We start from the raw sequence: 26,041 nt of genomic DNA, 5'->3' as shown, positions 1-26,041 counted from the left end.
TTCTATTAATTCCCTAATCTGAGGGTATATCACAAACCATCTCTTTCACCTTTGCATTACTGTTAAATCATGATTTTTAATTGTCCATTGTATTTTATTATAAATGCTAAAAAATTATTTTTTCCATTATTTCTTGAAAGCATACATAGACTCCTAACTTTATTAAGCAAGGTTATTATTTCTTTTTTGTTTTCTATTTCTACTTTTACATTGTCAAGTTTGCTATCATTTATGTACAGTCATGTATTTGTTAATACTTTGTCTATGGGTTATTACTAAATGCTCACAACACACTCAAAATACCTGTTTTTATGTTACAATGACTTTTAAATAGTCACTTAACAGGCAAGTATTGTGCAAGGATTACATTTTTTTTCTAATACAGGATTTTTCTGTTTCCTGGAGTTTTAAATTCCCATTATTTTTTTAAAATTAGAATTGATACCTTTATCATCTTTCTGAGTCACAGTATACTGTCAAGGATGATATAAAAATCTCTCGGCTCTTCTTTGTTCCTTGATCTTTGTATCATGGTGTCCTAAATATTTATGTTTCTATCTAAAACAATTATTCTTTGTAAATACTAAACATCTCATAGACTCTCTTTTCCTCAGGTTTGGTACTTCTTCTTTCTTGGTTTACATTTATATTTTGCAAAAGAAGATCCTTAAGAAATTTCCTAACAAAGAGTGTGTAGGATGTGAAATTTCTGAGACCCTGCATGTCTGAAAATATTATTCATTTTTCCTCACACTTAATTAATAGATTAGCTGGGCACATTATCCCTAATCTAAAATAAATTTCCTTCAGTCTATTGAATTCATTGCCCCATTGTATGAAAAGTTTCTGAAGGTCATTCTTTTATCAATAATATTTTTCACCTTCTGGAACTTTTGCTACATATCACTGATGTTCTAAAAATTTATATGTCAATAAACGATAGTATTTAATTTTTGGACTAGGCATTTACTAAATTCGTTATAATTGAATATTCTCATCCTTCAGCTCTAGGAATTGTTTTTACTGCTTTTGAAAATTTTACATTTCTGTCTATTTCCATGCTCATAGATTGGAAGAATAAGTATTATTAAAATGTCTATACTACCCAAAGCAATCTACACATTTAATTCAATCCCCACCAAAATACCAACAGCATTTTTCGCAGAGCTAGAACAAACAATTCTAAAACTTGTATGGAACCACAAGAGACCCCAAATAGCCAAAGCAATCTTGAAAAAGAAAGGCAAAGCTGGAGGCATCACAATTCTGGACTTCAAGCTAGATTACAAAGCTGCAGTCATCAAGACAGCATGGTCCTGGCATGCGCGCACGCATGCGCACACACACATCCACACACACACACAACCACATAGATCAATGGAGCTGAACAGAAAACCCAGAAACGAACCCACAACTATATGGTCAATGAATCTTTGACAAAGCAGGAAAGAATATCTGATAGAAAAAGGATAATCTCTTTAAGAAACGGTGTTGGGAAAACTGGACACCGACATGCAGAAGAATAAAACTGGACCACTTTCTTACACCATACACAAAAATAAGTTCAAAATGGTTGAAAAACCTAAATGTGAGATAGGAAACCTTTAAAATCCTACAGAAGAACCCAGGCAGCAACCTTTCTGACATTGTCCTATGAACTCTTTTAAATCTCAGTGTTTGCTGCTGGTTTTACATCCCTTCTTTACATTCTTATAAACTTATACCATTTATAATATTTCCATATTATTTTGTGATCTTTGGAGAGAATTTTTTGCCATTAGGAACAGAAAGTTTTTAAGTAGAAGACTTCCTTCTATAAAAGAAAATAAAAGCCATAATTATGGAAATAAAGAGCTTTACGATCATGTTGTCTACAGTCTACTATTGATACTTTCATTCAAAAATATTAATAAATATTAATGTCTATCCCTCAATATTCCTGGTTATTATTAAGATTTTTAATTATTCATATCTCATATGCTTCTTTGGATCCTATATGTTTAAACATTTAATATCAAGAATACTGCAAGTCTCAGCACAACTTAGTGTTTAAAAAATACATTTATATAAAAAAGGCAGAAAGCGTCTGGAAAAAATTCCATCTGGTTAGGCAGTCTATTTTACAAAAATTTCTAAACAACAATAGCTTTAAATCACTGAATATTTTTTGCACATCAGACATGCCCAGTGTTTTGCATTCATTATCTCACTTTAATTTTTCTAGTAGAACTGATATTATGAAATCCTATTCTCATTTAAAGATGCAAAACCTTAGTCTCAGACTAAAAAACATGTTCCAGGCTACAAAGCAGATAAAGGTCAAAGTAAAAATGGTAACACAAGATAACAGCTTCTGCAATTTTTGCCACAGTAGAATATCACACATTATATTAAGATATATTAAATTCAAATAATACTTAAATAAATTTATAATTAGTTTTCTGTAAACTTGTATATAAATGTCATATGAGCTGATAAAACAGAATTCTAAAATGGTATGCAATAAATATATTTTTAAAATGGTAAGTTAGCAAAATATAAGGCATATTTAAATAGTTTTTTATTTTCTAATTGAAAGAATAACTTTACATTTAATCATGTTGATAATGAATTTCAGTTGTCTGTTTTTCTAGAATCTCTCCACTTTCAAACACATAAACAACATAAATATAAAGCAATCAAAATATTGTATTTGAAAATGAGCCAACTATAAAGATGTCAGACGTGAAAAAATGCATGTGTCCATTAGAGCAGGAAAGATGTGGTGTATTTAAATACGGTCACAAGAACAATAGGAATACATTTGCACACTTATATAGTAAAGCCATCAGCTCTTGTTCATTAAAACAAATAAGGGTAACAAACTTTGAAAAGCTATAATTAAAATTTTTGACTCTTGCTTGTGCCTAACACATTCATAGTAAAGTTAGTTGTTCCTGGAATTGTAAATATATGGACAGGAAAATAAAGTAATCTGGCAGTGTAGTAACTTGATGCAGAATAGTCATGTGGGTATTTTTGATTGCATAACTCCTGAAGTGTTGCTTTAGAGAATGAACTTTTCTGCAAGTGATATGTCATGTGGTGAAAGAAAGTTTCCACTGAAAAATGCTCATCCTTTTCTGCATTCATTATATCCTGAGATTGTTGAAATTTTCAGGGCTTATTTTTTCCTATTTCCACTCCAACTATGCTCTTTTCTGTAATGCAGCCGCATTAGCAGACACAGCTTTACACTCTTCATGCTGACAGAGATGCTGAAAATATTGTTGCTAAGCAACTGTATGCTGCACATTGGAACTCCATTTTTTCTGATGAAAGTGACAGGAGAAAGATAGCGACATCAATAGCTTTCTGATTTTTTTTTTTAACTTAACAGCTGCAGTGAAAAGAGAAGATGATAGGCACAATGAAAGAAGAAGTCAGAGAAGGCTAAAAAAGAGGAGACCTAGACACAAAGGAAAGAACTGTGGAAGAAATCCTAAGAGGAGATTTGATTCATAGAAATGGATGGAAAAAGTATTAGAAACTAATCCAGAAAATAAATAAGAACTGTGTATGTAGAAACTGTTTTTGTAAACTAGATGCTCTGCTAAGGAAGAAAACCAAAACTTAAATACAAAGTGTTGATCCTGAAATTGAATGAGTTAGTGCACTGAAACTTCCCTAACCCTTCCAGATTCCATCTCTTTTCTCTTATATTAAGCTTCCAGGTATGACTTTTATTTCAGAATCTGAAATCATGTCTGAAGAGAACATTTCTGGCCTTTGAAATTTGCCAGATGGTAAAAAATGAGACTCTGAAGGAATAATAAAAAGGTAACAGGGACAGATAGCTTTGAGTCTCTCCAAGGAATTGAAAATCTGCACTTTTATTCAGCCTAATGAAGAGAGACCATCTAAGTAATAATGGCTTAGAAAGAAAGAAAAGAAAAGCCTCTGAATGGGTTTGAATGCAATTAGACATGTACTAAACTGCAGAAAATGCAGGAGTGATAGTGATGATAGATAGATGACTTATTTCATTTCAACTTGAGTAATTATAAAATCAAGCCAATGCTGCAAAAAGAAATTGGCATAAATACCACTAATTGTAAGATTGTAAGACAATAAAAAGCTACAAATTTATCTACTTGAGGTATTTCAGATATGCATTTGATTCCTGGTTTAAAACTTTCAATGTGTTATTTAATTTTTCTGCCTCTGTAAGATGGCAATGACAACTAATTTTTAGGGTTTGAGGTTATAAATGAAATATTTTTTTTAAAGATTTTATTTATTTATTGGACAGAGATAGAGACAGCCAGTGAGAGAGGGAACACAAGCAGGGGGAGTGGGAGAGAAAGAAGCAGGCTCATAGCAGAAGAGCCTGATATGGGGCTCGATTCCATAACGCCGGGATCACGCCCTGAGCCGAAGGCAGACGCTTAACCACTGTGCCACCCAGGCGCCCCTATAAATGAAATATTACACTGAACACCTACCACATGTCCTGATTTCTTTCATGAAAAAGTATAATACATTAAAAAATGCTTATAGTATAAAATAAAATATTGACTATGAAATGTTCCTTTTTCACTAATCTAGACTAGTATTGTTGGACACTCTCCCACTGTTGATTGAGCTGAGCAGCTAAGAAACACCACTCACTGGAAATCTAAAGCAATAATTTTTTGAATTTATTTTTTTAAAGACAGAGATAAGGTATGTGCAAGGCCAGTGGGCAAGGAGGGGTAGAGGGAGAGGGAGAGAGAATCTTAAGTGGGCTCCATGCTGATGCCGAACTCTCAGAACACTGAGCATGGAGCCGAACCTGGGGCTTGATCTCACGATCCTGAGCCAACATCAAGAGTCAGACGTTAAGCAATAATGTTTAATGAAAAAATTCTCCCTATTCTTCATTTGGCAAAAAAAAAAAAAGAGGCAGAACTAAAATATTCATTGATGAAATAATGATAGTCCTAACTCTTCAATTTTAAATGTCTGGATTACAAAGGTAGTTTGGGAACTTTATCCATTCTGGTCAATCCAGTCCTGTCTTGAAACAGCGATTGGTACATGTCTGTGACAAGGTGAAAGAAAATTAGAAACCTATGGAAGAGAAATCGCAAACTATTGATTGCATTCTTACTATCTTTCTGCCAGTTAGTTCCTGGCTTGGGTTGCTATCGATTGCTGTTGGTCCTAGTATTGTACGTTCCTAGGACATGACTCCTACGATTTAAGAGAAGGTGCACAGAATTAGGCAATCTGATTCTGGAAGCCAGATCCTTTAACTGAAGGCTTAAAGGTATTATAAATAAGAAAATCACCAACCTCTTCAAGTTAAAGATTAGAAATATACCATGAACAGGAAAAAAGAGAAGAGGTGTTGGCTTGTGGGCAAAATAAAAAAAAAAAAAAAAAGCATCCTGAGAGGTATTTAACATATTTTTCAAAATTCTGTATAATTACATAGTTCATTTTTGCTAATAACCCAGAGATATAAGCTACTTTTTATATTTACTGTAAGTAAAGAAATCTAGGTAGTAGAGACTGTTTTCTGCACACCCTTATTTTTCTGCTTTCTGAATCTGTTTTGTTTTAGCTTGTGTTACTCTGCTTTGGTGGTTTGTGAGGTGTCCTTCCCCCACTCAAGATTCAAAACCAATTTTTTTTTCATTCATCAATTAACACACCTTTAATTTTGCTAAACAAAATCACTGTTCTCAATTTATTTAATCCTCATCCAACTCTCAGAACAGTAACTATTATTACAGTCAACTGATAAATAAGTAGCTGAGAAAGTTATCTCCTCCAAAGCCACAATTAGGAGGGGAAAAAAACCAACTCATACAACCGGCCCCTCGCCCAGAGAACATGTTTTTAGTTAGGCTACATAGCAAGTTAAGGGGTTGCCATAACTAGCATTTTGTGAATTTCACACGCTACTGTGCAAATCTCTAATAATGTTCATGCATGACTCCTATTCGTTTTGACATCATAATATATTTAAGAGGTTGTGTTTGTTTTTACCAATATCAGAAATTATTTTCCTCTTGTATAAGTAACTCTACTCCTTTCTGTTGATTAATGTTAACATTAATGTCAATGAGTGACATGGTAGCAAGTGAGAATGCCTGGTTCTATCTCTGGAACCTAATATGTACTCTACTTTTTTTCTGTTTTTCTTCAGGTTCATTTAATCAAGTGCTTCTATCTAATTTGCTCACATCTTTGGGAATATAAAGATGAATGTGAATTAAAATGAGTCCCTAATTTTGAGGAACTCTCCAGCTTGTAAAGGGCAATAAATCTGAAAGCAAGTAAGTTCAAGAAACTGATATTGGATTACAATAATTGAATATATGAACATGATGATTAATTTTACGTGTCAACTTGAATGGGACACAGGGTGCCCAAATATTTGGTTAAACATTCTGGGTGTGTCTATGAGGATATTTCTGGATGAGATTAACATTCAAATCAGTAGACTGAATAAAGTAGATTGCTCTCCTCAATGTGGGTGGGCCTCATCAAATCTGTTGGAAGCATAAATAAAAAAGACAAGCAAAGTAAAAGAGAATTCTTTCTCTGCCTAACAGCTTAAACTGGGACATTAGTGTTCTCCTGCCATGAAACTGGGGGTTTCTTAGGCCTTGGACTAAGACAAACTACACCACTGGCTTTCCTGGGTCTCCAGCTCACAGATGGCATACCGTGGGACTTCTTAGCCTCTGTAATTCACAGAGGACAGGTGAGGGGATAAATAGAGCAGGTCTTGAATGATAAACCCACTCTACCATTCCAACCCCCCTGAGCCCTTGGATACCTTTCTAAATACCTTCTGACATTTAAATTTATTGTAGATCATTCTTGGGTTGGTAATTCATTCAACCAAGCAAGCAAACTACTAGCATCATTATCCTCAAGCTTACACATTGAATCTAGAATCTCTGCTTATAATGCCATATCAATAAATGAGTGCTGATTCAGCTTATATTCTTTACACTCTGATCTCATATTCTTAGCATCCACAGATTTCTGTTACTATAAACTGACAAAGTCATGCAATTCTGTTGTTATGTAACATTATCTTCTCAAGGTTCACATTTGTATCTCATTGTTGAAGGCATGCTGGGAATTCAGTCTAGTTATAAGATATAGAAGTAGGAAAATGCGGCGGGGATAGGTACTGAGGAGGATTAGCAATCTCTTGTGGGACCACCATCGGTGAAGCCATTATGGGTCTTCAGGTGAGCAAAGAATATCACCCATATGGAGAGTATGGAAGGGCTTCTTCTGCTGGCAAAGAAATTTCAGTAAGAGTTCAAGGTCCCTCCTAGCTTCATTGGAATCTGCCCATATGGCTGCATTCTAATTTTTAAGAATCCCTTCCTCAGATATATTACATATTTAGAAATAAAATTTGCATTATAAGTCAGCCACTTGCAGGATTTGATTTTGGATATTGTTTTCAGAAATCTCTGCCTCTTGGCTACAAAAGATAAGTGCTTGTTTTAGAGTAATCACAGAAGCTTTCAGGTCCCCAGTGCAGACCTTGAGTTGAGGACTTTTTTTTTTTTTTAAGATTTATTTATTTATTTGAGAGAGAGAGAAAGCACAAGTGGGGGAAGGGGCAGAGGAAAAGAATCTTTAAGCAGACTTCCCGCTGAGCCCAGAGCCTGATGCAAGGTTTGATCCCGCCAGGCCATGAGACACTATGTGAGCCAAATGCAAGAGCCAGATGCTTAACTGACAGACCCACCCAGGTGCCCCCAGTTGAGAATTAACTTAAGGCCTTGAGCTTAACATCTTCTAACCACATGTTCTCTAGTGTACTTATGAGATGCCAATATAATCCTTATATTTACTAGCATTTCCTATGGCAAAACGCTTTGCCACCAGGAATTTTACCTTTTGGAGATAGACACTTGCATTAATTATCTATAGGTAATAATTTACCACTGCATGTCATAAGCTACCATTGTGCTCTTTATCATTGAAGAGTCATTAATGCCATTAAATCTAACCAGATCAATTTCAGATAGTATAAAAGGAATTCAGAAAATACATATTTAAGATTCTGTTCTATCAGAAGCACTATCAATGCCAAATTTTGTATTAGTCAGAGTTCAATAAAAGAAACATAACCACTCCTACATATGAAGAAAGCAAAGCATCGCAGGGATTTGACATTATGTAACTGTGGCAGAGGTTAAACAGTCTTTACAGCTACTGTCTTTGTGTCTGATGCTGGAGGTTGAAGTCCAAAGAATATGAAATCTTATGTAAATAAGGGGAGAATAGAGACAAGTTTAATCCCATGAGAATGAGCTGGGATATATGACCATAAGCAATCTGGAATCCCTAAGGAAAGACTGGAACTTCGTGCTCATCTTCCTATCATCTTCAACCTTGTTAACTGGGTGTCCTAAATTTAGAAGTTGGAATCTGGGTGTCCTAAAGAAGTTGGAATGTGTCTTTATGGTGCTAAGTACATACCTGGTCCAGGAAGCAGAGAAGCTGAAAGAGGTAGATCAGTTGTTGCTCCAAAGCTCTCCCACCCCAATAAGGTAACCTCCCAGATAAGCAAAGACATGTGAGATACAAACAAACATCTTCCCCCAAACTTCTAAGCATAAAAACAAAATGTCTTTTACTTCACTACTGACTGCCAGATCTTGTGAAAAAAAATGTCTCTTCTCACCCAGACCAACTAGAAACACACAGGGAAGGGAATTCGAGGAAATGTAGTTCTGTCTAGCCAAATTGACACATTACAAAGAGAGCACTGTAGAGAAGCCAGCTTAGTCACACACAAGCAAGCATGCCTAATAACAAGCCATTTAATCAAATTTACAAATTACTAGTACATTTACCACAACCTGTGTTCACAACTGCTTGTTAAAACATTTCCCTTTGAATTCCTTTAAATATACTAACATTCTCTGGTACTGTTTTTATAGAAATCTTCTGCCAGTCTTGTATCAAAAATTGTATCAATTTTAGATAATTTCTCTTCTGTCTTGAGTTTGTTTGTTTCTTTCCTTCTTCCTTTCCTTCCCTATTTCTTTTTCTTTTTTCTTTCTTTTTTTTTTTTTTTTTTTTTTTTTTTTTTTTTTTTTTTTTTTTTTTTTTTTTTTTTTTTTTTTTTTTTTTTTGAGGGGCAGGAGAGGCAAAGGGAGAGGGAGAATCTTAAGCCTGGTGTGGAGCCCGACAAGGGGCTTAACAACACAACCCTGAGATCATGACTTGAGCCGAAATCAAGAGTAGGACGCTTAAGCGACTGAGCCACCCAAATGCCCCTGTCTAGAGTTTCTTCTAATATTTCTCACTGATTTATTTTACCACTATGTATTTAGATATGGAATTAATACTTATTAACCTTTTAGGACTTAAGTGTATCTTTTCAATCTGGAGATATGTGACTTTCATCAAGTCACTAAAGTTGGCTGCCATTATCTTATTTAACATGTCTTCTATCATGTCCTGTGGTAATTCTTCGGACTGTTCACAAATACACTTCTCCTTTCTGTACATGTTAGAATTGCATGTCACATTCCTCCAAAGTTAGGATTGGTCAAGGTACTCTGAAAAAGTGGCCTGTATCACCTCTTAGGTCAGTGTTTAAGGTCCAGGGTTTAATTTGCTTTGGCTCTTTTCCCCATGTCAGGAAAAGTGGCTTTGCTTCAGGTGTTATAAATTCCATTAGTTTATGTGGATAACTGGGATAATTGGAGATGACCTTCATGAGTGGCCTATATACATCAAATTTCCTAAAGGTAGTCTTCTGATTTCTATATTCTGCATTTCTATTGGTAAGATAAGCCCTTAATTCTTACTATTAAATAGCTCCCTCTGCTTTCACTTCTGCTTTCTTAATTTAAAGACCGGCTGATAAATTGACATTTTATAAAATATGCTGGAAATTTAAGGAGTAATGAACATAAAATCTATCACATACATATTTCATAAAAAGTAAGACATAAATATCTTAAAAACTTTTTACCTGGCAGGGAGATTTAAGGGCTAAAAATTGCCTCAGGGCTAAAAGTTGCCAAAAATCAGATAACTACCTCTGTACACTATATGCACCATTTGTATAGACCTCACCTATAATTTCTCATACCATCTGCATCTGTTCTGTCCAACACAGTAATCACTGGTCACATGTAGCTACTGAGCATGTAAAATGTGGCCACTCCAAATTCAACTATGTTTTAAATATACAATATACATTGGATTTCAAAATCTTAGGATGAATAAATAAGAGAATGTGAAATATCTATCAATTTTTTACGCTGAATACATGTTGAAATAATAGTTTATATATAATTGTTTAAATAAAATATATAATAAATATTAATCACATTATGTTTCTATTTTAGTTTTAAGTATTTCTATGAAAAATATCTAAGTTTTGTATTTTACCTTCATTACATTCCAACTAAATAGGATTAGTCCAGACTTTAAAGGTCAAATATTTCTAATATGTATAGAATAATTTCTTATGAATTTTTCATTAAGTAGTCACTGTACCAAAATTCTATCAGTTTTTAGTACTCCTTCTTAAAGAACATTTCTTTAAGAGATTGATTTACTAAGATATAAATTAATCTTTATATATTTTCACAAATTCTATAAGGGTAATTTTTTTGCTTATTTCATTTTAACCCTGAATAATTTTGTGTGTGTGTGTGTGTGTGTATCTGAGTTTTGTTTACAGGGCATTTGTTAATGGAGATAATGTTTGACATTATATATTAGACATCCTAGAAATTGCTATCCTTCAAGGTTTTATTAAAAATGGGGTTAAAGATATCCAAGGTTGAATTTTATGTCTAGAGTTTCAATATTGGGCTTTTAAGATGTAAATTTCGTTCCTTGTCACTCAAATATATCTTTCAATTTGACTTAAAATTTATGACTTTCAAATTTGATCAGACAGCTGAAATTGTTTCTCATCCTCCACTGAACTTATTTTAAGTATATGCCACAAAGTTAGTGATATAAGTAAGTGATCCAATTTCTCCTCTTTCCAAGCACATTGGCCTATAACCTAAGTGCCAAACCTCTTCAAGTTTGAATTTGCTAAGAGTATAGTCTTAGGAAGAGTGGGAATAACGAAGAAAGCATCTTTATCTAATAACAAGTTATGATGTCTATGAAGACATTTCCAAATCTTTTGGTAATATTATATGGATGATACATATTAAAAAATACATGTGTAGTGAAAATATTGACAGTTTTCAAAATTATTCCAATGGTAGATAGAGATGAATATATAGACAAATAATCTGGGCTACTGATAAAAGTTACTTCTATAAAACAAAATGATTGCTAAGTTTTACTTTTGGATGACACTTTTTGCTTTTTCAAATTATTTTCACATATTTTCATAAAATAATTCACTTTAAAAATAGCACTATAAAAGAGATAGCTATAATAACTAAAAACAAACACTTACTTATGCTTACTATATGATAGGTACCCTTCAAAGTACTTTATAAGTATTAGCTCACTTAATCCCCATACATAATCATCTCTGTTTTGCAGATGAAAGAATTAAGGAACAGAAAAGCTAAATAACTTGTTAACAATATTTCCCTGGCTATAAACGGTGGAACTAGGATTTGACATAGGCAATTTAATTCCATAGACTATGTTCCTAAGGACACATTTTATAGAGAATGGTAAGTACATTGCTCCAAGTCCTGTCATTTACAGGTATGGCCAGGACCACAATACAGATTATCAGATTTAGAGTTTATTCTTCTTTTTTTTTTTTTTAAGATTTTATTTATTTGACACAGAGAGAGAGCACGAGCAGGAAGGAGGGGAGAGGGAGAAGTAGACTCCCCACTAAGCAGGGAGTCCAATGAGGGGCCCTGGGATCATGACCTGAGCCAAAGGCAGATGCATAACCGACTGAGCCACCCAGGTGCCCCAAAAGTTTATTATTCTTTACATTACATGGGAAAATTATAGTGAAGAAACTATAAGAGGCAGAACAGACAGAAGGAACAACAGAAGGAGCAAAAGCATAAACAATTAAATAGTATATTATTACTATGAAAATGTTTATGTTTTTAACATCAGTATTGACTTGTTTTTTAACCTACTAATTGTAATATGAATTAAGTACTTACAACCCACTAGTAGATTGTTAGATTCAATTTTTAATTCTACACAATTTCATGAGTAGAAACACTATGATGCTACATTTGCATCTCCTTCTCTATGTGGTACTGTAGATACAGTTCATTTAAAAAATACAGAGAAGTGATTGGAAATTATACTGAAAAATATAGCAAATCTATCCAAATTTATCTGCATATAATGTCAATCACAACCAAAACCATAAGAGTTATGTATGTATGTTTGTGTGTGTGACATTGACAAGCTGATTCTAAAATGTATATGGCACTGCAGTGGATCAAGAAGAGCCAACATGATCCAAGACTATCTTAATAAAGATGTACAAAGTTAGTAGATTTAAACTATCTGATAATTAGGGGCTCCTATAGGGCTAACATAACGCAGATAGGGTAATTTGGCAAAAAGATAGGCAAACAGACAAATGGAATAGATTAGTGTCCAGAAATAAGCCCATATATACATAATAATTTGTGTCCCTCAATATAGTGGTGGTATTTTCAATAAATTATGTTGAGTCAATTGAATATTCACATAGGAAATAAAATAAATCTTGCTCTTCACAATATAAACAAAAATTTCAGCTGAATTTTTAGACAAATTAAAAAGGAGAATACTAATCTTTTAAAGGATAATGTAAAAGAATATCTTCATGACTTTAGAATAGACAAGGATTATTTAAACTGGACATAAAAACACTACTCACAAAGGAAAATATGGATAAAGTATTAAGCATTAAATTACACATAAATATATATTTGCAATAGACATTTGTCAAATGACTCATCCATAATATATTAAAACATTTTAAAATAAATTTTTAAAAATTAAGGCAACTATATTTTTAAGAGTAGGCAAAAGTCTTGAAAAAGTATTTCATAGAAGATAATACCCAAAGGTTAATAAACATGAAAAATTAACTCATTAGGGAAAGTAAAGTCTTGAAGCAATTCCACTATGCACGCAACAGAAATGCTAAGAATGACAATGAAACTAACAATTTCTAATGAGGATGCAGAGAAACTTGCATTCTTACTCTTCTAATGGGGGTGTGCCAATTGATAAAACTATAGAATACTATTTGGAAATAGCTACCAAATCTGAAAACCTGACTATCCTATTACACAACAGTTCCATTCCTAGGTACATACTTGAAAGAAATACGTATTTATTTTTGTGCACAAAAGTTTTATATAAGAATGTTTATAACAGTCTTATTCATAATAGTCCCAAGCTGGGGAAAACAAAACAAAACAAAATAAAATAAAACCAAAAAAACCAAAAAAAACAAAAAAACCAAAAAAAAAAAACAAAACCCCTACTACTACTACTACATTCAACAACTGAAAGAAAACTCAAAACTAAGATATTGAGCTAAAGATTCCAATTACAGGATAATATATACTGATAGTTTCATTCATATAAATTTCAAAAACAACCAGAAAAGTCAGTAATAGAAATCATTAAACTGGTGATCTTTTAGAGGAATGATAAATGTGCTATGACAAAGTCTTTTGGGGCACTCATACTATTCTGCTTTTTGGTATGGATGGTGTATGTGTTTGTGTGTGTGTATTTAAATAATTGTCCTTGTGCAATTCCTTATTATAAGAAACCGAACTATAAAGCCATTTTTTTTACCCTGTGCAGCCATTTTCTTTTTAATTTTTAAAAACTTTCCTCCAAAAAGAGAAAAATAAGAAAACACGACAGGGGATTAGGTGAACATACAAAAACTCAACTATGCTTTAGAGAATTATTTTGTGCAAGGACATTATAAAATTTTAAAAATAAAATCCTAAAATTAAAGACATGATTGAATATTTAATATAATGCCATACATTACTTTTATCTTTGGTCATTTTGTAAATGGAAACCATCACTGAGCTATCCTTTCTTACATCAACGTGAACTTTCTCGTTTCTGCTCACCCATATCCATCACGAAATTCCCTTCAAATTCATTTCAAACTTCACAACTACTTAAATTCTTCATTAAATTTCTCACACTTTTACATTAACTGAAACATGATAAACGATAATAAGCCTGCTTGTAGTGGGCCTTGTAGCATTCTCACATTTCCTAAAAATCATACTGGTAGCTGGAAGATTTGCTATTCTAGTCCCTATCGGTCCTTCTACTTTATATTAGTTTTTTGTTGCTGCTGTGTCAAATTACCACATTTTTTTAAGCTTAGAATGAACATACACTTATCTTACAATTCAAGAGGTCAGAAGTTTCACAGAGCTTGAATCAAGGTGTCAGCAAGGCAGTATTCCTTCTGAAGGTTGTGGTAGAGAATCTGTTTTCCACCTTCTGGGGCTGCCTGCATTGCTTGGCTCATGGCCACTTCTTTCATTCTCAAAGGCAGCAGTGCAGCATTTTCAACACTTTCTCTAACTCTCACACTCCTACCTTCATCTTAAAAGGACCCTTCTGATTACATTGGGCACACTTGCATAATTCAAAATAATATTCCCATCTCAAGATCCTTAATGTGTAAAGTTCCTTTCACCAAGTAAGTTAACATATTCATTTCCTTACCATCTCTGGCTTGACCTAATTCAAAAATATCTTTTTTTTTAATGCAAAAATATCTTAACTAGATTTCCTATCTCTAGTATCATCCTCCTCACTCCAATATCTATTATTATATTGCAAATACTTCATGCTACTCTCAAAATTTTGTTTTTAAAAAGCAAACACTTTGTGTTACTCTCCAACTCAACCTGGTTCAATGGCTAATTGTCTACTAGAAAATAAAGTGTTTTTCAAGGGTTATAAGGATCTCTTTGCTGCTGGGTTTCAAGCTCCCTTTCACTCTCATAGACCATCTATGCTATTTAAATTGTTATCTCTGAGCTCCAAGTCTCCCCTTCTACACTCTGCACTGTGATTCTAGGACTAAGATTCTGCAACACCATGAAATCTACCGGAGATAACTATTCTCTTTGTGAGAAACAACACCTGTCCTGTTTTTAAGCCCTTGACATAGAATGAATACCTGACACATGACACCAAGTGATAACGGGATCTCAGTAGCCTATCATGAAGTGTAGACACACTTATCTCACTCAGTAATCCAAAAAGCTGGGCATTCATAGCAACAGTCTATCATCAAGAACAAAGAAGATAAAGAAGAAACTGGGCTTCAACGGAACCAGAAGCACAAGAAGTTGCACAAGACTCCTGGGGCATTTACGTCTAGAGTTACATCCTCTCCTCTCCCTCAATCCACACCTACAACCTTAAGTACATAAGTACCACTGGCTGATTAAAAATAAAAATGTTTCGCTTGTTTAACATTTTTTTTTCATCCCGTACTAGTATCAACCAGAACTGGATGCCTACAACAACACAACCTCAATCAAGAACTTCCCTGAGATCCCTCCTACATTGTTGGTGGGAATGCAAGTTGGTACAGCCACTCTGGAAAACAGTGTGGAGGTCCCTTAAAAAGTTAAAAATTGAGCTACCCTATGATCCAGCCATTGCACTACTGGGTGTTTACCCCAAAGATACAGACGTAGTGAAGAGAAGGGCCATATGCACCCCAATGTTCATAGCAGCAATGTCCACAATAGCTAAATCGTGGAAGGAGCCGAGATGCCCTGCAACAGATGACTGGATTAAGAAGTTGTGGTCCATATATACAATGGAATATTACTCAGCAATCAGAAAGAATGAGTTCTCAACATTTGCTACAACATGGACGGCACTGGAGGAGATAATGCTTAGTGAAATAAGTCAAGCAGAGAAAGACAACTATCATATGATTTCTCTCATCTATGGAACATAAGAACTAGAATGATCAGTAGGGGAAGAAAGGGATAAAGAAAGGGGGGGTAATCAGAAGGGGGAATGAAACATGAGAGACTATGGACTATGAGAAACAAACTGAGGGCTACAGAGGGGAGGGGGGTGGGGGAATGGGATAGACCGGTGATGGGTAGTAAGGAGGGCACATATTGCATGGTGCACTGGGTGTTATACACAACTAATGAATCATCGAGCCTTACATCGAAAACCGGGGATGTACTGTATGGTGACTAACATAATATAATAAAAAATCATTATTAATAAAAAAAAAAAAAAAGAACTTCCCTGAAAGCCATAGTGAACAGAAATATTACCAATAGGCAGAACCTGGAAGAGCATATTTTACATTATCTACTTTATACTAAGAAATGGTTAGAAATATGGATCTGTACAAATTAATGGGTGATGGCTAACAGTTTGGCTTTATTGTCAGGAACCAAAAAGAATTAGATGGAAGACTGAATGATTAGAAGATGACTAAGTATAAATGTTTAGAAAAGAACAAAGAAAGTTACAATGTTTGATTTCATCTGAATGCTCATCTATGTGTAAGGCGGTGGATAATATACATACTCTGTGGACATCAGTAAGCCCCTTTCCCAGCCATTCTGGTGCCTCTTTAATAAACCGAAATATGCTATGCTTATGATAACAGAGAAGGAGCCTATATATGTGCTCAACAAAAGTCAACTTTCCTCACCGAGTCTGATCTGGCTGCCACCACTGCTGCGTACCTTATCTGTCAACAGCAAAGACAAATGCTGACCTGAGAGAGCTATCAATATGGCACAAATCTGTAGGGGGACCAGCCAGACTACTGGCGGCAGACTCCTTACACTGGATCCCTTTCAACATGGAGATGTCAACTACTTTACGTCACTAAAGTAAACATGTAATGCCGTTAACATTCATTTCATGTCCACAACTCTTCCACCAGTATCAAAATCTGTGAAATTAAGGAATGACTTACTTATGGTTCATTATTCTACCCAAAGTATCTTTTGTCAAGAAATTCATTTCATAGCAAAGTATCTTTTGTCAAGAAATTCATTTCATAGCAAAATAAATCTTAAAATTGGCTTCTGACTATGGAATTCACTAGTATTACTATATCACTTAGAAGATGCTGGCATGAGAGAATGACTCAATTACAGCACCAGTTGAGAGAGAACATGCTGAAAGTATGTTTCTGTCTTTCAGGATGAAGTATATACTCTGAGTAATCATGTTATATGCTGCAATTTAGCCCAAGCTCAAATAAATGAGCCCAAGAATCAAAGGCTGGTAATAGCATTTGCTCCTAATAATCTACTCACACAAGTTTCATTTTCTATATTCACAATTTTTGCCACTGCTAATTTGAAGGCCTTTGTTTCAAAGGTAATACAACGGTTGTATTACCTAACCAGACAAGGAAACCAGACAAATTAAAGTACTAGTTGGGTGAAACTTAACCAAGAGATCAGTGGTTGAAGACGGAAACTGTATCAGTTAATCACAGCCTCTTATCTGTCATACAAACAAGAACTGGTGCAGTTATGTACATTTTCTTCCTTTTGTATTTTGTGTATACACATAAAAATATATACATTCTCACACACATAGGTTTATATTAATTATTCTTACTTATATTAACTACTCTTCTGTCCTTTACTCTTACCATTTCATCATTTTATATAAGAATTCCTGGTGATAGTTAGCTTTTTTACTTAACCTCCTAAATTACAGAATATTCTGTAGTCACCGTGACTGAATGAGTGGAGAGATCTACATTGCTTGCTGATGGATACCAGGACTGGTGCCCAAAGATCATGCTGTGACTGCTGGAGTTTTGTTTCTCACACTTTCGTAGAAACAGTAAACAAACAAACTATAGAAATAGTCTTCTTTTGTACAAAAGATTATTACATGTTGTTAGGTGGAAACATAAATATATTGGCATGACATGAAAGTTAAAATGTATAGAAGCATGTTTGAATGCTGCCTGACCAATGAAGTAGACCAGGATAGTAATTATTTTACTCCATTCCAAACGGTGCCTCCTAGTCGGGATGCTAAGCTTGGAGACACTAAAAATATACTTTTTACTTTCTCACTGACTTCTTATCAGACTCTACAAAGGATGCACTAAGAATTTAAAACAGAAAATAGGGAGAATCAATGTCCTGCTTTTCTCCCGCCAGCTTCTTCGGTTTACCAAAACTAACTTATCATGAACTCTCAAAGGTATTAGCACTGGCTGAGCAGAATTGTGCCCTCAGAGATCTGAGCCCCAACTTCACAGGTACCCTCTTCCAAGTTTCTCTATCCTTATAGCATTAATTGCTTCTATTAGATCCTGTAGTCCAAGAGTTAGTACCTGTATTTAATGTTCATTATCTCGTTTTATCTTGAATTTGTTTTTCTAGCCTTCTAACATCTGTATCTAATTCCCTAAATTATTTCCTCTCTGTGGAAAGCCTTATGGGGGTTTCCACATTATTAACCTGAGACTGATTGATAGGCCATTGTTCAAAACCAACACGGTATCCTATAACTGTTCTGACATCTGGAAGTTCCTTGAATATACTAAATTCCCTAATGAATTGATGATTTTGCACAGCTATCTCCCCACCCCCCACCTGGAATACCTTACAATGACTCATTGTTCATGATTCAGACTGAGAGTCACTCCATCTCCAAAGTAATCCTTTCTTCCCTTGCTCAACACACAACACATCCTCTGGAAAGTTTCTTCTTAACCAAAGCTATCGTCTTATATATCACTCTTTTAACATTTACCAAAATTAGCCAAACAGGTTTGGTTATGAATCTTTCTCATTAAAATATTAGTTTTGAAGGCAGACATCCTGTCTGTTTTTTTTTTAATGTGAATCATCTGACACAGTACCTGCCATATAACAGAACATAGATGTTTGATAAATGAATGAATGACTTAAGACCTTCAGTCCTCCTTTCTCTTCCATTCTGAATTGTGGACAATATATTTAATTCTTACAAAATGCTACAATTGCTTACTGTAGCGATTATGACAAGAATTATTTTTATAACAGTTTATTACATCTTTATTGAAGTATAATTAACACACAGTGTTATTTTAGTTTCAGCTGTATAATGATTCAATAATTCTATACATTACTCAGTGCTCATCATGGTAAGTGTACTCTTGATCCCCTTCACCTATTTCACCCATCCCCCACCAACCTCCCCTCTGGTAACCACCAGCTTGCTCTCTGTATTTAAGAGTTTATTTTTGTTTCCATGTTAATTATACTTCAATTAAAAAAAATAATAAAAAACAAAAATGGGAAAAAAAGGGAAAGTTCAGGTAGCATGGTAAAGACAAATTTATTTCCCAATCCCTCTTCCTTTTCCTAAGTATGTAAATATGAAAAGATAATAGAGACATCTCATTTCTACTTTTTTTGAAAACTCAATAAAATACAGTTTTATAAACAAATACAAAAAAGAGTGAAGATGGAATCTTATCCTCAGAAATGAATGAGGACCAAAGCCAACAGAAGACATACAAATAAAGGCCTGAACCTCAACCAAGGTGGGAGGTTCAGAACCAAGAGGACTTACCACCACGTTCTGAAGCCACCAAAGAGACAACAGAGTGCAATGGACTCTTCAAGGTACTTTAATCGATTCTACGGCAGTGCCAGGATGAAGGTAAGACACTTTGGATCCTAAGGACTATGCCAAGTTATGTCTATCAAGAAGATGCTGTAAAACAAACAAAGCATATTGGGGGGATCTTAGGGATTGCAATTTGGTACACTTACCAAGATGAGCACTAAGTATAGAATCATTGAATCATTATATTGTACACCTGAAACTAATATAATACTGTATATTAATTATTCTTCAATAAAAAATATAAAAAATAATGATGATTTATTACAAAAATGTCCTAATTCAAGTTCTGCTCATCTCTTACTTTTGAAAAAATCTTTCCCCCCCAATTACACATATAACTCAACCACAGTAGAAATATTTTAAGTATTCAATAATCACATCTGATTAATGGCTGTCATAGTGGATAAGTAAACATGGAACATTCAATCATGGCAGAAAATTCTATTTTATTTATTTATTTATTTATTTATTTATTTATTTATGTTAGCCAACATATAGCACATCATTAGTTTTTGATGTCGTGTTCAACGATTCATTATTTGCATATAACACCCAGTGCTCATCACATCATGTGCCCTTAATTAATTAATTAATTTATTTATTTCAGTTAGCCAACATATAGCACATCATTAGTTTTTGATGTAGTGTTCAACAATTCATTATTTGCATATAACACCCAGTGCTCATCACATCATGTGCCCTTCTTAATACCCATCACCTGGCTACCCCATCCCCCACCCTCCTACCTTCTGCAACCCTCAGTTTGTGTACTGGAATACAGAGTTTCTCATGGTTTGTCTCCCTCTCTGATTTCTTCCCATTTAGTTTTCCCTCCCTTCCCCTATGGTCCACCATGCTATTCCTTATGTTCCACATATGAGTGAAACCATATAATAACTGTCTTTCTCTGCTTGACTTATTTCACTTAACATAATCCCCTGCAGTTCTATCCATGTTGTTGCAAATGACAGGATTTCATTCTTTTTGATGATTAATATTCCATTGTATACATATACTACCTCTTCTTTATCCATTCATCAGCTAATGGACATTTGGGCTCCTTTCATAATTTGGCTATTGATAGTGCGTCTATAAATACTAAGGTACATGTACACCTGTGAATCAGCACTTTTGTACCCTTTGGATAAATATCTAGTAGTGCAATTGCTGAGCTGTAGGGTAGTTCAATTTTTAACTTTTTGAGGAAACTCCATACTATTTTCCAGAGTGGCTGTACTAGTCTGCATTCCCACCAACAATGCAAAAGGATTTCCCTTACTCCACATCCTCACCAACATCTATTGTTTTCTAAGTTGTTAATTTTAACCATTCTGACAGGTGTGAGGTGATATCTCATTGTGGTCTTGATTTATATTTCCCTCATGATGAGTGATGTTGAGCATTTTTTCATGTGTCTGTTAGCCATTTGTATGTCTTCTTTGGAGAAATGTCTATTCATGTATTCTGCCCTTTTCTTAATTGGATTATTTATTTTTGGGGATTGCTTTTGATGAGTTCTTTATGGATTCTGGATACTAGCCCTTTATCTGCTATGTCACTTGCAAATATCTTCTCCCATTCCGCAGGCTGCCATTCAGTTTTGTTGATTGTTTCCTTCTTGGGCAAAAGCTTCTTATCTTGATGAGGTCCTCCAATAGTTCATTTTGCTTTTGTTTCCCTTGCCTCCAGAGACATCTAGTAAGAAGTTGCTGTGGCTGAAGTCAAAGAGGTTGCTGCCTGTGTTCTCTTTTGGGATTTTTATGGTTTCCTATCTCACATTTACGTCTTTTTATCCATTTTTGGTTAAGAGTATTTTTGTGTATGGTGTAAGAAAGTGGTCCAGTTTCATTCTTCTGTATGCAGCTGTCCAATTTTCCCAACACCATTTGTTGAAGAGATTGTCTTTTTTCCATTGGATATTCTTTTCTGCTTTGTCAAAGATTAGTTGACCAGAGAGCTGAGGGTCCATTTCTGGGTTCTCTATTCTGTTCCATTGATCTATGTGTCTGTTTTTGTGCCAGTACCATACTGTCTTGACCACTACAGCTTTGTAATACAGCTGTATCTGTATCCGGGGTCTTTTCTGGTTCCATACAAATTTTAGGATTGTTTGTTCTAGCTCTGTGAAAAATACTGGTGGTATTTTGATAGGGATTGCATTGAATGTGTAGGTTGCTTTGAGTAGTATAGACATTTTAACAACATTTGTTCTTCCAATCCACTAACATGGAATGTTTTTCCATTTCTTTGTGTCATCTTCAATTTCTTTCATAAGTGTTCTATAGTTTTCACCACATAGATCTTTGACCTCTTTGGTTAGGTTTATTCCTAGGTAACTTATGGTGTTAGGTGCAATTATAAATGGGATCAATTCCTTGATTTCTCTTTCTGCTGTTTCATTACTGGTATATAGAAATGCAATATATTTCTGTATGTTGATTTTATACCCTATGACTTTGCTGAATTCATCAATTCATCACCTAGCAATTTTTTGGTGCTTTCAGATTTCCTACATAGAGTATATCATGTTGTTGGCAATGAGTGACAGTTTGGCTACTTCCTTGCCAATTTGGATGCTTTTTATTTCTTTTTGTTGTCTGACTGCTAACACTTCTAGTACTATGTTGAACAACAGTGGTGAGAGTGGATATCCCTGTCACATTCCTGACCTTAGGGGAAAAGCTCAGTTTTCCTCCATTAAGGATGACATTAGCCGTGAGTTTTTCATATGTGGTCTTTACGATGTTGAGGTATGTTCCTTCTATCTCTACTTTCTTCAGGGTTTTTATCTAGAAAGGATGCTTTCTTTTGTCAACGCTTTTTCTGCATCTATTGAGAGGATCATGTGGTATTTATCCTTTCTTTTATTAATGGGATGTATCATGTTGATTGTTTTGTGGATATTGAAGCACCCCTGAAGCCCAGGAATAAATCCCACTTGATCACGGTAAATGATTCCTTTTATTTACTGTTGCATTTGATTTGCTAATATTTTTAGTATTTTTGCATTCACGTTCATTAGGGGTATTGGTCTGTAATTCTCCTTTTTTTAGAGAGGTCTTTGGTTTTGGAATCAGGGTAATGCTGGCCTCATAGAATAATTCTGGAAGTTTTCCTTCTATTTCTATTTTTTGGAATAGCCTGAGAAAAATAGGTATTAGCTCCTCTTTAAATGTTTGGTAGAATTCCCCTGGGAGGCCATCAGGCCCTGGATTTTTGCTTGCTGGGAGATTTCTAATTACTGATTACATTTTTTTGCTGGTATCAGTCTGTTCAAGTTTTCTATTTCTTTTTTAGTTTTGGTAGTTTATATGTTTCTAGGAATTCATCCATTTCTTCCAGATTGTTCAATTCGTTGGCATATAATTGGTCATAATATTTTCTTATAATTGTTTTGTATTTCTGTAGGTAGGTTGTGATCTCTCCTCTCTCATTTGTGATTTTATTTGAGTTCTTTTTCCTTTCTTTTTGATAAGTCTGGCTAGGGGTTTATCAATTTTTTTAATTCTTTCAGAGAACAGTTCCTAGTTTCACTGATCTGTTCTACTGGGTTGTTTTATTTCTATATCATTTATTTCTGTTCTGATCTTAATTATTTTCCTTCTTTTGCTAGTTTTAGGCTTTATTTGCTCTTCTTTTCCCAGATCCTTTAGATATAAGATTAGGTTGTGTATTTGAGACATTTTTTGCTTCTTGAGGAAGGTCTGTATTGCTATATACTTCCCTCTTATGATTGCCTTTGCTGTGTCCCAATGATTTTGGACTGTTGTGTTTTCATTTTCATTTGCTTCCAAGTATTTTTTAATTTCTTCTTTAATTTCCTAGTTAACCCATTCATTCTTCAGTGGGATGTTCTTTAACCTCCATGTATTTGTGGTCTTTCCAAATTTTTTCTTGTGGTTGACTTCAAGTTTCATAGCATTGTGGTTTGAAAATATACACAGTATGATCTTTTTTGTATTTGTTAAGGCCTGATTTGTGTGACCTAGTATGTGATCTCTTCTGGAGAATGTTCCATGTGCAGTAGAGAAGAATGTGTATTCTACTGCTTTAGGATGAAATGCTCTGAATATATCTGTTAAGTCCATCTGGTCCAGGGTGTCATTCAAAACCATTGTTTTCTTGTTGATCTTCTGCTTTCATGATATGTCCATTGTGAGTGGGGTGTTAAAGTCCACCTACTATTATTGTAGGGTTTAAGTTTATTATTAATTATTGGGTGCTCCCAAGTTGGGGGCATACAAATTTACAATTGTTAGATCTTCTTGTTGGATAGACCCTTTTTTATGATATGGTGCCCTTCTTCATCTCTTATTACAGTCTTTGGTTTAAATCTAGTTTATTTTATATAAGTATGGCTACTCCAGCTTTCTTCTGATGTCCATTAGCATGATAGATGGTTCCCCACCTCCTCACTTTCAATATGGAGGTGTTTTTGAGTCTGAAATGAGTCTCTGGTAAGCAGCATATTGATGGGTCTTGTTTTTTATCCGTTCTGATGACCTATATCTTTTGATTGGAGCATTTAGTCCATTTACATTCAGAGAAATTATTAATCGATATGAATTTATAGTGCCATTGTATTACCTGTAAAGTTGCTGTTCCTATAGATTGTCTCTTTCCTTTCGAGTCTTGGTTACTTTTGGTCTCTCTTTCCCACTCAAAGGTACTCTTTAATATTTCCTGCAGAGCTCATTTAGTGTTCATGAACTCAATTTTTTGCTTATCTTGAAAACTCTTTATCTCTCCTTCTATTCTGAATGACAGCCTCCTGGAAATAGTATTCTTGGCTGCATATTTTTCCCCTTCAGCATATTGAATATATCATGCTACTCCCTTCTGGCAGGCCATGTTTTTGTGGACAGGTCTGCTGCCAGCCTTATGTGTCCACCCTTGTAGGTTAAGGACCTTTTGACCCTAGCTGCTTTCAGAATTCTCTCATTATTTTTGTTTTCTGCCAGTTTCACTAGGGTATGTCTTGGTGTTGACCTGTTTTTATTGATTTTGAGGGGAGTTCTCTGTGCCTGTTGGTCTTGAACACCTGTTTCCTTCCCAGATTAGAGAAGTTCTCAGCTATAATTTGTTCAAATAGACCTTCTGCCCCTTTTTTCCCACTCTTCTTCTTCTGGGACTCCTGTGATACGAATATTATTGCACTTTGTGGAATTACAGAGTTCCCTAAGTCTATATTCATGATCTAGTAGTTTTCTTTTCAGCTTCATTATTTTCCATAATTTTATCTTCTATATCACCTATTCATTCCTCTGCTTCTTCCATTCATTGTGATTGTATCAGTTGATTTTGCATCTCAGTTATAGCATTTTTTATTTTGGCCTGACTAGTTTTTAGGTCTTTTATCTCTGCAGACAGGGTTTCTCTGGTGTCCTCTATGCTTCTTTCAAACCCAGCTATTATTCTTATGATTGTTGTTCTAAATTCTTGTTCAGATATATTGCTTATATTTGTTTTGAGCAAATCCCTAACTGTGGTTTCTTCTTGATCTTTCTTTTGGGGAGAATACCTCCATCTTGTCATTATGTCTCGGTTTCTGTCTGTGTGTTATGAAAGCATGTTATGCTTCCTGCTCCTGAGAATAAAACTATATTAAGAAGGGGTCCTACACTGTCCAGGGCCTGGTGCTTCAGAAAGTGTTTCTGGTGTGTGCTGCATACACTCTGCTATTGTGTTTTGGGTGTTCTTTCCCACAGGCCAGTCCTCTGCAGAGTTCCTCCTTGTTTGTAGTGGGGACTGTTTGGGCCTTTAGGGGTGCTTTGGTTTGTTTGTTAAGATAAGCCTGAGAAGAAAGAAAAAAAAAAAAAGCCTGACCCAAGAAAAGGAAAAAGAACAAGAAAGCAAATAAACAAACAAAAAAGTATAAGCCTGACACCAAAGGAAAAAAAAAAAAAGGAAGGAAAAAAGAAAGAAGGGGAAAAAAAAAGCCTGATCTGAAGAACGAGAAAAGGAAACAAACAAGCCAACAAATGAACAAAAAACTATAAGCCTGATGCCAAAAAGAAAATAAATAAATAAATAAATAAATAAATAAATAAATAAATAAATGTAATATTTAAAAAAAAAAAAAAAAAGGCTGGTCCTATTTCCACCAGAATTGAAGCTGACCCTCTGGAGCACTCTAGGATCAGTTGCCTTGATGCATGAGGAGGGGTCTGTGTTGGGCTTCTCAGGGGGAGGCTTGCTGCACTGGCTCACCGTCAGACCTGCCCTTGCAAAGATGCCCCTGCCAGGAGCTGGGGGACAGGGTTTGGTATAAGCGACTCAAAGCACTGTGTACTCCCTTGAAGTCCGACTGTGTTGGTGGGTGGGGGGAAGGGAAAGATGGCATCATCCTACCCTCTTATCCCTGGAGAAGGGAACTCACAGCCACTGCTGTTCAGGAGTCCCTCACAGAAAAGTGAACATCTCCTGTTCTGTGCCCAAGGCT

The 26,041-nt window shown here is 34.8% G+C and overlaps 1 long non-coding RNA gene across 1 annotated transcript in view; it reads right to left on the bottom strand.

Moving 5' to 3' along the window:
• LOC113266163 (uncharacterized) overlaps nucleotides 1–26,041 on the bottom strand; it is a 404,629-nt gene that overhangs the window by 252,799 nt on the left and 125,789 nt on the right. Inside the window, exon 3 of the long non-coding RNA XR_008957146.1 lies at nucleotides 19,543–19,686. This is a non-coding gene — a long non-coding RNA (uncharacterized LOC113266163). The remainder of the gene's footprint in view (nucleotides 1–19,542; nucleotides 19,687–26,041) is intronic.

The sequence above is a fragment of the Ursus arctos genome, unplaced genomic scaffold, assembly GCF_023065955.2.
Source record: "Ursus arctos isolate Adak ecotype North America unplaced genomic scaffold, UrsArc2.0 scaffold_37, whole genome shotgun sequence".
Taxonomy (NCBI): domain Eukaryota; kingdom Metazoa; phylum Chordata; class Mammalia; order Carnivora; family Ursidae; genus Ursus; species Ursus arctos.
Note: the sequence above shows the minus strand (reverse complement) of the source record. Positions and strands in the feature narration are given on the sequence as shown.